A 12428-nucleotide genomic window follows, 5' to 3' on the forward strand; every position below is an offset into this window, starting at 1 on the left:
CTGGGCTTTAAAGGCTGCACATCCAGGCTAAAAGCAGAGTTCTGACATTTTCTGCTTTAAAATTGTACAGCCCGACTCCAAAAAGCTCAACCAGCAGATGCAGAGCTGTTGCAGCTTGATGGATGGTTTTCCAGGGCTGGTACACCTTGTGCTGTGAGCACACCCAGCCTGTGGAAAGTTCAGCAGCTAAACTGAAACTAACCATTGTTCAAATACTTCTGAAATGAGAGAATCTTGTTTACTTTAATGGTTTCCCTTCCTAAGAGGCAGGCACTTTTCCCAGCCTGAAATGTTTCTCCTCTCCTTAGCACTTCCAAAAGTGACAGTGTCCCTGGATCCTTACCTAACTATTTCTGATCTCTTTGCAAATTATTTGATCATTTTTTTTTAAAAATAAATCTATGTGAAAAGTCCTAGATTTTATTTTAGCTCATGATGAATCCATTAATGTGGAAAGGTTGACTTTACATGTGGCTGGCTTGGGAGGCCTGGATAGTCCAGATTTAGTATATTTAGTGTATGTATATTATTTATATTTATATTTTTGTATTATAAATATATTTCTATTTATATTTTTAATGGGGAGTAGAGAGGACCTAACAGCACAATAAAGTGCTTAAGGAGTCTAAACTTGCAGAAAGCACCATAATCCATATTTGCTACCCATTCTTGTTTATGGACAGTGGTATTGCAGCTCAAATCCTGCTGTTGGTGTGGCTCTAACCTCACACATGTCCCCTTTCATGGCTCAGCTGGGAGAGAAGAGAAGGGCAGTCCACTGCTCTGTTACTTACTGGAGATGCTTTTGATTTGAGATAGTGAATTTTGATCTGAACATCTCCCTGCTCTCCAAAGCTCTGTGGGATTTTCTGCCCCTGCACTCTCAGCCTCTACTGGGTTTTGCCAAATGACTTTTCATTTTCTGCTGCATTTGGATATAGTTCCGAGGCATCAAAGAAAAGATTATAAAAAGTGATTGAATTCAAAATAAAATCATGTGTCCCCCTGCTGCTTCTTTTTTTTTTTCTAAAAATAGGAAGACAAAACCATATACAGACACCAGGTATAAGCCTCATCTTAGAGTTCCTTTAAATTTCTCAAGGACTGAATCTTAAACAGTGAAACTGAAAAGTCATTTGGGGTTTATTTGAGTGACAGGTAAACACCATTGGAGTCCTATTTGCAAAGTGCTAAAAACTCAGTTTAAAAGCTGATCTTGGGAAAAAAAATGATCTAACGAAAAAAAAAATGTTAAGGAGTTTTCTCTTTCTCTGAATAAAATTCAAGCCTTGATTTAGATTTCAATTGTAGCTCTGGGGTTTTAATACAAAATGCAGTTTGTGGATTTTTGCTGATATCTTGCTCTATCTTGAGCAAAGCAAGTTAGAGACCAGGCTGTTTTCCTTTTAAATAAATAAACATTGCTGTTTCATTGATGGTTCCTAACAGAAGAGGTCAGTCCCATTGTTTCTGGAACAGCAGTATATTAATCTGAAACATAAATTATTAGTATCAACAGCAAAACCCATGGTGTAGTCAAGCATTTGTCACAATGAATGAAAAAATAAACAAGTTATTTCCCCAAGATTTCAGTGCTATTTAGAGATGAATGAAAACTTCATTGAAGAAAATAATCAGCTTGAATATTTTTGATTGTTCTGTGATTGTTTGAGAGGTTATATCTTGTTGAGAGATCTACACATAAAATTCTTAACTTAGAAAAATGCTTCAAATTGGAGGTTAACTATTAAATCATGTCATTTCAATTGCACTTTTATACCATCTTAAAGTTTGTAAATTATTTCTAATTAAAAAATCTTAGTGAAATAAAAAAGTTGGGCTTCCTTGTATTTCTAGTATCTCATCATCCCTTCTGGAGAGCGAAAGGAATAACAGAAGGCAGAGGAAAAAACTTAATATGGAGAAAGGAGAATTGAGATTTTTCAGTTTTCAGAACCTGAGATGAAATATTTTGTACTGAATTTGAAGCATTTTATTCAGTGAAACACCTGTTCCTGCAAAAGGGATGACTGCAATTCCTTTGATGTTGTCTTCTACTTAAGTAAGTAAAAACTGATTACTTTTCCTATGTTAATTTTCATGGATTAAGTGAAGACTCTTGTATATGTATAAGTGTAATTTCCATAACTAAATCTCAGACTGGTGAAGGCAATATACTTAAAATGGTATTTCCTCTGCAGCACCTCAGTGCATCAGGGCTTGGCCTGGGGCTTCATTTCTCAGGCTGTTTCACAAGCACAAAGGAGCTGGCCTGAAGTTTATAAACAGCTTTAAGTAGCAGCTCTGTGCCTTGCTGGAGCAGCATCCATCACAGCTACGTCAGGGATGCAGCAGGGAGCTTTGCCTTGTCTCCTCTCTCCCCAGTCGTGTGCTCTCATACCTAGACAGTTGGCTCATCTAAACAAGTGTGCTATTGCTGAGCACAAAAAAAAAAAAAAAAAAAAAAAAAAAAAAAAAAAAAAAAAAAGAGAGAGAAAGAGAAAGAGGAAAAAGGAAAAAGAAAAAGAAAAAGAAAAAGAAAAAGAAAAAGAAAAAGAAAAAGAAAAGAAAAAGAAAAAGAAAAAGAAAAAGAAAAAGAAAAAGAAAAAGAAAAAGAAAAAGAAAAAGAGAGGCTGTTTTTTAAGACTTGGATTAATAGCTCCATGTTGTAATCCGACATCACAGATTCTTTCACAAGAACCGTAAAACAAGTTTGCTCACGAGAAGGAAAAAGGAATAAAAAAAGACAAGGCGCGTTTGCTGTCCCCCATGAAACAATTGTGAAGTTCCAGTTTAGTGCAAGCTTGAGGGGAAAAAGGGGACGTGGCAGTAAATCATCTGTGCAGCCATAAAGTTTCTTGAGCAGTCAAAAATGCCAGGGCTCATTTGGATGACTTATTCCTAGGCAAGGTGGGGGGTTGGAAGAAAGTTTATAATACAACTGCAAACTTCTGCTGTCTCTGGTGTCACCACTGTTTACATTACGTGATAATGTGCTACAGAAATCTCCTTCTATTTCAAAGGTGATGTTTCTCTCGCTGACCTTCTTCTGTGTTGTTTCTCACACACAATTCCTGTGTGTCCTCACAGCAGGAATTTTGGAATTGCCTTGGCCCTGGTGCTCCTGGGTCAGGACTTTTCAGGGAGGTTTGGTGAGGGAGATGCACCAACCAGGTCAGGTCAGGTTGGGCTGGGGCTGAAGAGAGACCTGTGGGTCTGTCTGGTGCCCTTGAGTGCCTGGGTCCCTGTCCTGGGGTGACTTTGTGATGCTTGCATCCCCAATTGTCTGTTCTGTTCTTCCTATATAACTCCAAATGTGTTGTAGTTTAACTTTCCTAGTCTCTTATCATTCCCTCCAGTGCTGGAAAATGCTGGAAAACTAGGGCTGAACCAGGACTGTGTTCCTTTTTCTTCTCCTGAAATTCTTCTCACTTTTTTACTGTGCACTGTTACAAGAAAGACAGCCAGTATCCCAGACCTCTGACTAACGCTTGAGATGAATATCTTTTAAATTAAACAGAACTCAGCCTGACCTGTCTCAGTCTTCAATTTCTTATAACATGAAATGTACCCTTTAAACCATCTTAGACCCGTGGTTCCCCCTTCTCCCCTTAATCTCAGGTATGATTAGTGCTTAATAGACCTTGAAAAGCACCTCTATTTCTAATGGCCACAGGTTGCTCTTGCTTAGATATGATCTCCAATTTTCTGCTTTCTCTTGAAATGAAACCCCAAATGGTGGGACACATACTTGGTTATTATGTTCATATATGCCACTTTCTTTTTTTTTTTTTTTTTTTTTTCCCAGAACCACAGTCTTTGGTGAATGATTTAATCCATATAACATTTTGTAAACCCAAAACAATGGGCTGCTTTGTTCTGAGCAGCACTGATAACATGGTATCTCTTACACAGATACACCAGGGTATCAGGTACCAAGGGGCTCTTTCCATGGAGGACATCTGAATCCAGGACATTTATTCTGCATCTGAGGAGGTGCAGTGAGAGCAAGAGATAGGACTCTCCTATCCACTACATTTTACTGCACAAAACAACCTCAGAATCCCTCAAAAACATCAGTCAAAACTGATTATCTATCCTGTGTTATTTGTTGGAAAACAGGGATAAAATACCCAGGACCCAGTGCTTTAAGGAAATCATCCCAAGCAGGCAAAGACCCAAACTGTGATTCCAGCATCATTTCTTGTGTTGAATAAAACCTTGTGGGTAAAACTGCAGACCCAAACTGTGTCAGTCAACCCTGAACCTCTCCTTACTGAGCACTTTTCCAAGGAGCAATCTCCAAGTCCCACAGCCTTTCCCAGACCTTCCTGACTCCACTCAGACTGGAAAATGAGAGAGGTGAAGCTCTCTGAGCTGGTAGATAATCCTGAGGGATGAGATAAACAGTCATTACCTTTGCTAATGATGGTGAATCCCTGTGATGTGCTAATCACGGAGCAGCAGTGCCCACATCGAGCTGCCTAATTAAATTTCCTAGGAATAGATTACTGTGGGATTACTGCTTTTCTTCATAATGGCATTGGATCTAATACAGCCAGCCAAAGTTCAGATATATTTGCATTGCTAATGTGGCTGGGACTTATTTCTCTTCTATTAACAGTGATGTTGCAGTAATGGCTGGAGTTCTGGGGCTGTACCACTCTCAGGAGTGGGAAAAGACTGGAAAAGTTCATCAAGCCCAGTGAAAAAAAGGAGCCTGTATCAAATCTGGAGAGAGCAGTAACCATCTCCAGAGCCTCTGCCCAGTCAACCAGAAGACAAGTATATTGTTTATTATTTTGTATAATGCACAAGCTTTAACACACAATCCTTGCTCACTCGGATTATGTCATTTTCAGCTATGCTAATTTTCTAGTAATTGGTATCCTCAGGGCTGGGTACCATCTGTTTTCCACAGTTCCTATCACCTGAATATCTAAAGGCAGATTTAAAATATAAAAAGAGCTCCAATGGGACATAAGTGCCTATAAAACATGGGTTTTCATGCTCATCTCGCTACCAGCACATTCAAAGTGGTTTCTTTGATTCCTCTTCTCTCCCCAGCGTCTTTCCAAACACAGCCAGTGTGCTCTCCTTTTCTCCCTGGCCAAATCCTGGAAGGTGACTTAATGTGTGGAGACTCCCCCTCAATCACTGTGTTTTAGGCTTCAGTGCATGACTCAGTGGATAAATATTCAAAAACAGGGCAATTTCTCAGTGCTGTTTCACTGAGCAAGTTAAGGAGGGTGACAAGGCCAGTGAAGTTTTGATTTCAGATGATCAGCAATGGAATGTGGCCCTGCAAAATGAAAGCGGTGAAAAATCACTGGCTGCACAACATACCTAAATTTGCTTAAATGTATTTCCAAATTAGAATAATTTGGATTCTCCATAAGTGAAGGCTGTTTCAAAAGTGCTGTCTATTTTTAGATCATTACTGCTATTTCAGAATGTTCTAATATTACATGATTTAAGTCCTTGCAGCAATTACACTGGTAGGCAAAAATTGCATGGAAAAATGAGGCAATTTAAAATGTGTCATTTGATAAAAATGAGTGGAGAAAATAGAAAATATTCACCCACATATAGTATCTTGTCAAAGGACAGCTAGTCAAGCAACCTGCAGACATTAAAGCAGTCTAAAGGTGAAATAATTAATGGCTGCAGTAGATTGAAAGGTGAAATAATGGTTAAGAAACAAGAACCACAAACAGTAAGACAATAAGAGAAACATGATGGAAAGCTGCAGAATAAGACTCCTTCACTCTCTTCCAATCCTAGAGCCCCTTATACTTAAAAGGGTGCTTTGTTATTCTCAGTTTTCCTCTTCTAAACACTCCTCATGATGATAGCTGCGGGTTTTAACTCTTGGGTAAAATATTTAGAGAGCAATTCTATAGATCTCTCTGATGTTCGGTGATATTTTAAATAAGAGTAGCTCAGTATCTAAAACCTCAGGTCTGAAATCTCAGTGTCTTCACCACTGAAAACAATGCTGTGAAGACTCAATTTTGTATCCTATTTAGTGTTAACTTTTAATAATCCATTAGTTGGGTGTTTCCATGGTAATTTTGTGTATAGATATTTACATTCTGATGGATATGATAAGGAAAAAGTTCTTTTTTTATCGCTGATTCCTGATATTTGAGGTATGTGAAGTATTTTTATGCACTGCTGTTTTTAAAATAATGCCGAAATTATTTGCACATAAATTACTGATAAAGCCCAGGATTTTATTTTCACTGCTCACTGAAAAAAATGTTAAAAATGTCAATCTGATTTTCAGGGCTACCCACATTATCTAGCAAGAGACTAAAAAACCCACAACTCCTCTCCTTTCTTCCCCAAACACATATGAGAACCAGGCCAAGGATGCTGTGGTACAGAGAAATGGACAGATGGGTCCTTATCCGTGCTGTACATCCCAGAAAATAATTTTTATTTCCACGATTCATAAAAAATAAAGTTAAAACAATGAAATCAGCTTCAATAGAGGTTCAGCTTTTGATATTACTGAACTATGCAAAGGGCTCCTCTGCAAGTAACTTAATTCTCCATATGGGATATTGCTGAGGCAGAATGAACCCTAAAAGCCTTAAGAAGAATAGGGCAGGGGTTTTTGAAGGGGATCTGCCCTTGAACACACGATGCTCTCTGTCTGGAGACAAGCTCTGAGCTGGAGGAGGTGTGTTTGAAATGCTCCACCTGAGCTGCTTTACCCCTTTAAGAAGAAAACCCTGAGTTCTGAGGGAATCCAAGCCCTGGTGCAGAGTACAAAGGTTGGGAAAGCTTCACTGTCGTCATTTTTGTTTCGATGCCTAAAGACTGTACCCAATAAATCAGATTTTTTTTTCTGCCTGTTGCACTGTTAATGCTCTGCACTGAGACTCTTCAGCTCAGGTTGCAGACAGAAATGCTCACCATGGGGCTGCTCAGACTCAAAATCGTGGCTTGTATTTGTGATGGAATGAGGGATCTTTAACCCACTGGACACAGAATTTTACTCACTAGTTGTTAACTACTCCAATTAGTGTTTATAATATGAGTTTCTTGATTTCTGTATTCTGATTTCTTTATAGCTTTGTTACTCCCTGAGTCACCTCAGTGCCTTCAGCAGGTACAGTCAGGAGACAAGATACTGTTTTTAAGGGTGTTTCAAGAACTGAGCCACTTATTGAGTAAGAAGCATGGAGGCTGTGACTTAAAACAGTCAGTTGTTTGATATTTATCATGGCAGGGACTGCAGTTACCACAGAAATAAATTCTCCCTTTCCACAAGTCTGTCAGTGATGAATAAACACAAATTACGAGCATCACACCTCACAGAATGCTTTAGTTTTGGGAAACAGCTCTGGGGGCAGAGCAGTTCTTTGGTGGAGTTGTATATTTTTGGGGTTTTTTGTGTTTCATCTGGTGCTGGTTGCTTTCCCAAGTCATACCTCTAAAATAAGACGAGGTCTAATGCTGTCTAAGAGGGGCACAACACCTGATGTGCAGCAGGCTTTCTGTGGTTTTCTGGAGATGGGTTAACACCTGACTTGCTCTTGTTGGAGATTTTGTTCTACACACCCTCCCAACAGTCTGAAAAACCTCCTCCAGGGGATTCTCTGCAGATTTGTGACTAATCCAGGGATGCTGTGCAAGTCCCTGCACCTTGCACGGCTGGGATTGCAGCACTGTTCCTCGCTGACAGATCCTGCTCTGCTGATGCCAGCAGCTCACACCTATCCCTAACTCCCACTTTGCCCCACGAGAGATGATTGAGGCTGAAAAAAACCACCCCATTTGCTCCATTTCTGCTTTCCTCAGATTGTTTTCTCTTTGAGGACAATTTCCTAAACAATCTTGCTGCTTCTAATGAGCAAAGCCCCGAGTGTTTATTGTAACCTGCTTTGAACTGCTGGCAGCTCCAGAGCAGGGAGGGCTTTGAACAGAGCCTGTCTTGTGCCAAAAAGTGAGTCCTGGGCAGAGCAGGGCCGAGGTACAGGAGCAGGGCAGCGTTAATAAAAACACTGCAAATGAAACGTTAGCGCGGGGTGCTGAAAGAGCTCAATTTTATTTTGTTTTCACACATTAGGTTTTGCTTAAAGCAGACAAGTACCAGGGAGAGCGTTCTGAAAAGAGGCTTTGTATAGGAGCTGGGGCTCTATCCATCAGATTTGTCATTTCAGGAATGCAGCCAGATGTATTGACTTACTAGCAATTGCATTGGTGCCATCTGGCCTGCTGGAGGCTGTATTAAAGATGGAAAAAACTGAGCAGAAAGAAATGAAACTTGTTCATCACGCCATTACCCTAGCTGCTTATTTAAAGAGGGAAAAAAATGTAACTTCTTGGCAGGGGGTGTGCTGTTTGGAAATAAAATAGGAGGTCTTAAGGACCACAAGTCTCAGAACTGAGCACTGGTGTTTATACACCGACTTGAAAGTTGGGCCTTGCGCTGTTGTCATTTTGTGTATTTTTTCTTTTTTTTTTTTTAATGCAAAAATGCTTTCAAATCCTACTGTTCCCAGTCATGGAGCAAAATGCTCCCAGAGACCACTGCCTGGTCCACTGCAGCGTTTATCCTGGCTCACTCTCAGTCCTCCCCATATCAGTTGAGCTCTCTGAATCTCCTCCTCTCAGGAGGAATCTCCTCCTCCTCCTCTCAAGAACTGAATTTTTAGGTGCTGCACTTCCTATTGCTGTCTCAGGAATGTCTGCATAGATTTTGGATTGTTTCTTTTCAGACTTATCAGCATCACTATCTGAGCAGAATTCCTGCTCCTAGTACAGCAATAGTAATAATCCATTCCTTAACACTGAAACTCCTAGATGTACTTAATTTAGTTAATAAATCAAATAAATTCATGTCCCAAATGTTTCCTTGCATTTCATGTAGCAAAATAATTTTCTTAATATTTTAAGATCAGGGCTAGTGTAAATATTTTTTGACTTTATAGAACTTTTTCAGTATAGAAATATATTCTGGGTGGAGGGTAAGATATGCTCACCCACCTTGCTGGGCTATGATTTTAAAGATGCCTATATTCATATTTAATTCTACAATTAGTCTTCCTGAATCAGTGCCATCTTCTTGGCAAATTATTCCATTCATTTCACAGAACAAAACTGTGGTCTGAACCACCTCCCACCAGAGCTAATGGAATTTGGACTGACTCCTATAAGAGCCCAGGGAACGATTCCCAGGTATTTTCAACCTTCAGCCTTTGTTGAAGGACAGCAGAAAGATTTTATTACTGAAAAGTAATTGCACATAGTTTTATATATAGTTTTCAGTACTCTCTCATAGACATACTAGTTCATTTAACGTCTCAATAAAAGTTGTTTACAACTACTGACAAAAATGATGAAACAAAGGACCAGAGTCTTTTTTAAAAAGAAATATTTTTGCAGGTCTGCTCTGTTCTCCTTCGCTTCTTTTGTTTTTTGCCATTTAAGATAGAAAGTTCTTGAGGGCAGGGAAGTGGAACTTGGTAAAATGCTGAACTACTTGTGGGTGAAGTCAGTGCTTTAGCACTCTCAAACACATGTGTTAGAAGAATACACGATAGTTTTAGGATTTCTACAACCATGAAACCTCCACTGTAGCACTGCCAGGGTCTTCACTGTGGTTTGTTGGTTTTTTTTCCAACAAGATGAGAAAAGCTGGCACCAATGCTGGAAAAGTCAACAGTGACTAAATACCCTTAAAAGAAGATGTAATGTTCTTACTCATACCAAGTCATGGAGCTGTGTGAAAAAAAGACCCAATTTAGCCCTCATTAAAGGTCAGGATAAAGATTTCTGTCCACTGCAGTGAAATCTGGTTTGTTCTTTCCAAGGGAACAGGGAGCAGCATCCCCTGGGCAGGAGCATCAGCTGGTACCACACTGTGCCCTCGTGTAGCCCCTTTAAAGGTGCTCCTTAATGGGACTGGACTGAAAAATCCCCAGTGCCTGGCCCAACTCCGGTGAACTCCATCTGAGTTTGGGAATGTGCCTGTGATATCTGTGACAAAACCTGTTTGTGTTTTGTGCTGATTTTGCCCCATCATCCTGCATCAGGACAGAACAGAGCCCATAAAGTGGATTTGGGGTTGCCCTGAGCAGCTGCTGCTTCTGAATGCCTGCTGAGGAACACGGAGAGGGTTTGTTGCCACTTAGCTTTTAGGGATTTGCAACGTTCTGAAAATTGTTTTAAACCATGTTGAGGGTTTTTTCTCCCCGTCACAAAAAAATCAGTATCTCTGGTAGCAATGTCTGGATTATTCCCCTCAAGCATTAATTAAAGGACTTAATCTCTGTGCCTTTTATTTTGTAAATTCAGAATGTTGACATTATTATTGTTAGCAGTAATCTCATGATCCCAAGCAGGAAGGAGGGAGGGCTCCAGCATATGACACGTAGGACAAAGTGCTCCTCTGGCCAGGAACCGCACACTGAGCGGAACAGCGAGGGGACACAACATTCTGGGAAAGGGAAAACATTCCCAGTCCTCTGCAGGGAGCCTCTGCCCATGCAGAGCCTGCCTCCAGACACTGGCAGCCCTGCCAGGAACAGAAACAACTCCCAAAAATCGTGGTTAAGTTTTGAGAGAAAGAGGGCAGAGCGCAAGCTGGGAAATTTAAAGAAAAAAAATTGGAAGGGTGGCAAGAGGAGCTGTCAGATTTACGTTGTGGAAGAGGTTGCAAAGACTAAATGTAAGAAGAATAAACAAACTAACAAGAAATGCTAAATAAATAGAGGCAAGTAAATATATTGCTGAGAACAGTGAAAAATGTCAAATCTTCCACCATTTTTATCATGCACTTAACATATTTTAATGTTATATACCTGCACAAATGGAAACATCTTCTCCGTGTTTTTTTAGCAGTATGACATCCATATATATAGTAAGAGTCAAAAAAGGTGTGAGAAGAGGCAGGAAAACTTTATTCCTTAATAATAAGGAATAAAGTCTGGAGTGGTTTATTGTTTGATTGTTTTTTTTAGTGCACTTTTAGCACCCAGCAACAGACAGTGAGAGCTGCTGGTGCTCAGAAGACACAGCTTCCACCTTATCTGCTGAGTTAAGCTTCCACCTTATCAGGGTTGGGAAAGTTCATTGAACACCAGAAATTTAAGAGAAGATCATGTGGAAAATCCCTTTAAAAAGGTCTGGAAAACCTGGAGAAGCACATGGCCATATGTAAATATTTAAACCAAACACAGAGTTTTAGTAGCCTTGGACCACTCCGAAATCAGTGGATATTTTCTCCGTGTATATGAGAGCAGTTTTTGTCAGTCTGCTTTTATTAACATAAAAGGCCAGTGGTAGTGACATAGGTAGTGACAAAAGGTGTATTTATGGTAAATAATGGACTGACAAAGGGGAGAACTGTGCAAGGGACAAACTTTCATGTGTACTTTTTTGGTGATGCATGACCTACCCTTACTCCACAGGTCTTTTATCATCTCTACATGAAAGAAACATGTTTTAACCGAGTTCATGTGGACTTGATAGCTCTATCTTTGTAGCCTTTTCTGCAATACTCCGCAATGGCTGAAAATATATGTGCTTAACCACCTTTAGGCCTCTGTTGACTCAAATTGGAAAAAATACAGTCATTTCCAAAACTTAAAACCCTTGCAAAGGTGACAAGACAAAAAAGGAAGTGTAAATCCAGGTAAAATCCTCGAGGTGGCCAACAGGTTAGTGGCAATCTGAGGGGGATTGAAGGTCTCATTCAAAAAGGGTCCCCACGTAGACTTGCTGACAGCCAGCACCATTTCTGCTTTTCTGGTTTGGAGTTTGCACTTTCAGGGAGAATCCTGCTGCCTGTGGAGGTATGTCCAAGTCAGAAACTTTAAACCATTGTGTAGAGGAAGATAAGACAAAACTCAGCTGCTTTATTCCTTAAACTCCCCTGGAATGAATGCCTTAGGGTCAGTGAGGAGAAGGTCCTGGTGTCACCCTGCTTTATGTGAAAATGGCACCATGACTCCAGCTCACCAAGACTTTGGTCCTTATACCTGTAGATGCAGTCCTTTGACAATATTTCTTTGACAATATTTCTTTTTAAGTCCGGATTTCCAAGATGAAGCATTCACTTTGTGTATTAGGATTAAAATTGATAATTCAGAACTTAAAGAGAAGTAGATCCAAGTCTGTCACATCTGCCAAAACCAGGGTCTCATAACTGAAAGGGCTGCTGTTGTCTTTCTCCTTGATGAAGGTCAAGTTTCTATGCTATTAAGTGGTTTATTGTGCTTAGGTGATGTACTGAATTTATTTTTTAAAGTCATTGTTGCTTCCTTTATTTTTTTCCAATAACTGGCCACGTCTGCTATGTGCATTTAATGCACACTGACAGTAGTACTTCGAATTTCAGGAAATCGAGTTTCTCTTATTCTTATGCTGCTCTTTTTTCCCCACTCCATAATGCCTGAATTAAGCACAAAGGC

This window comes from Sylvia atricapilla, chromosome 8 (assembly GCF_009819655.1).
Source record: "Sylvia atricapilla isolate bSylAtr1 chromosome 8, bSylAtr1.pri, whole genome shotgun sequence".
Lineage (NCBI taxonomy): Eukaryota > Metazoa > Chordata > Aves > Passeriformes > Sylviidae > Sylvia > Sylvia atricapilla.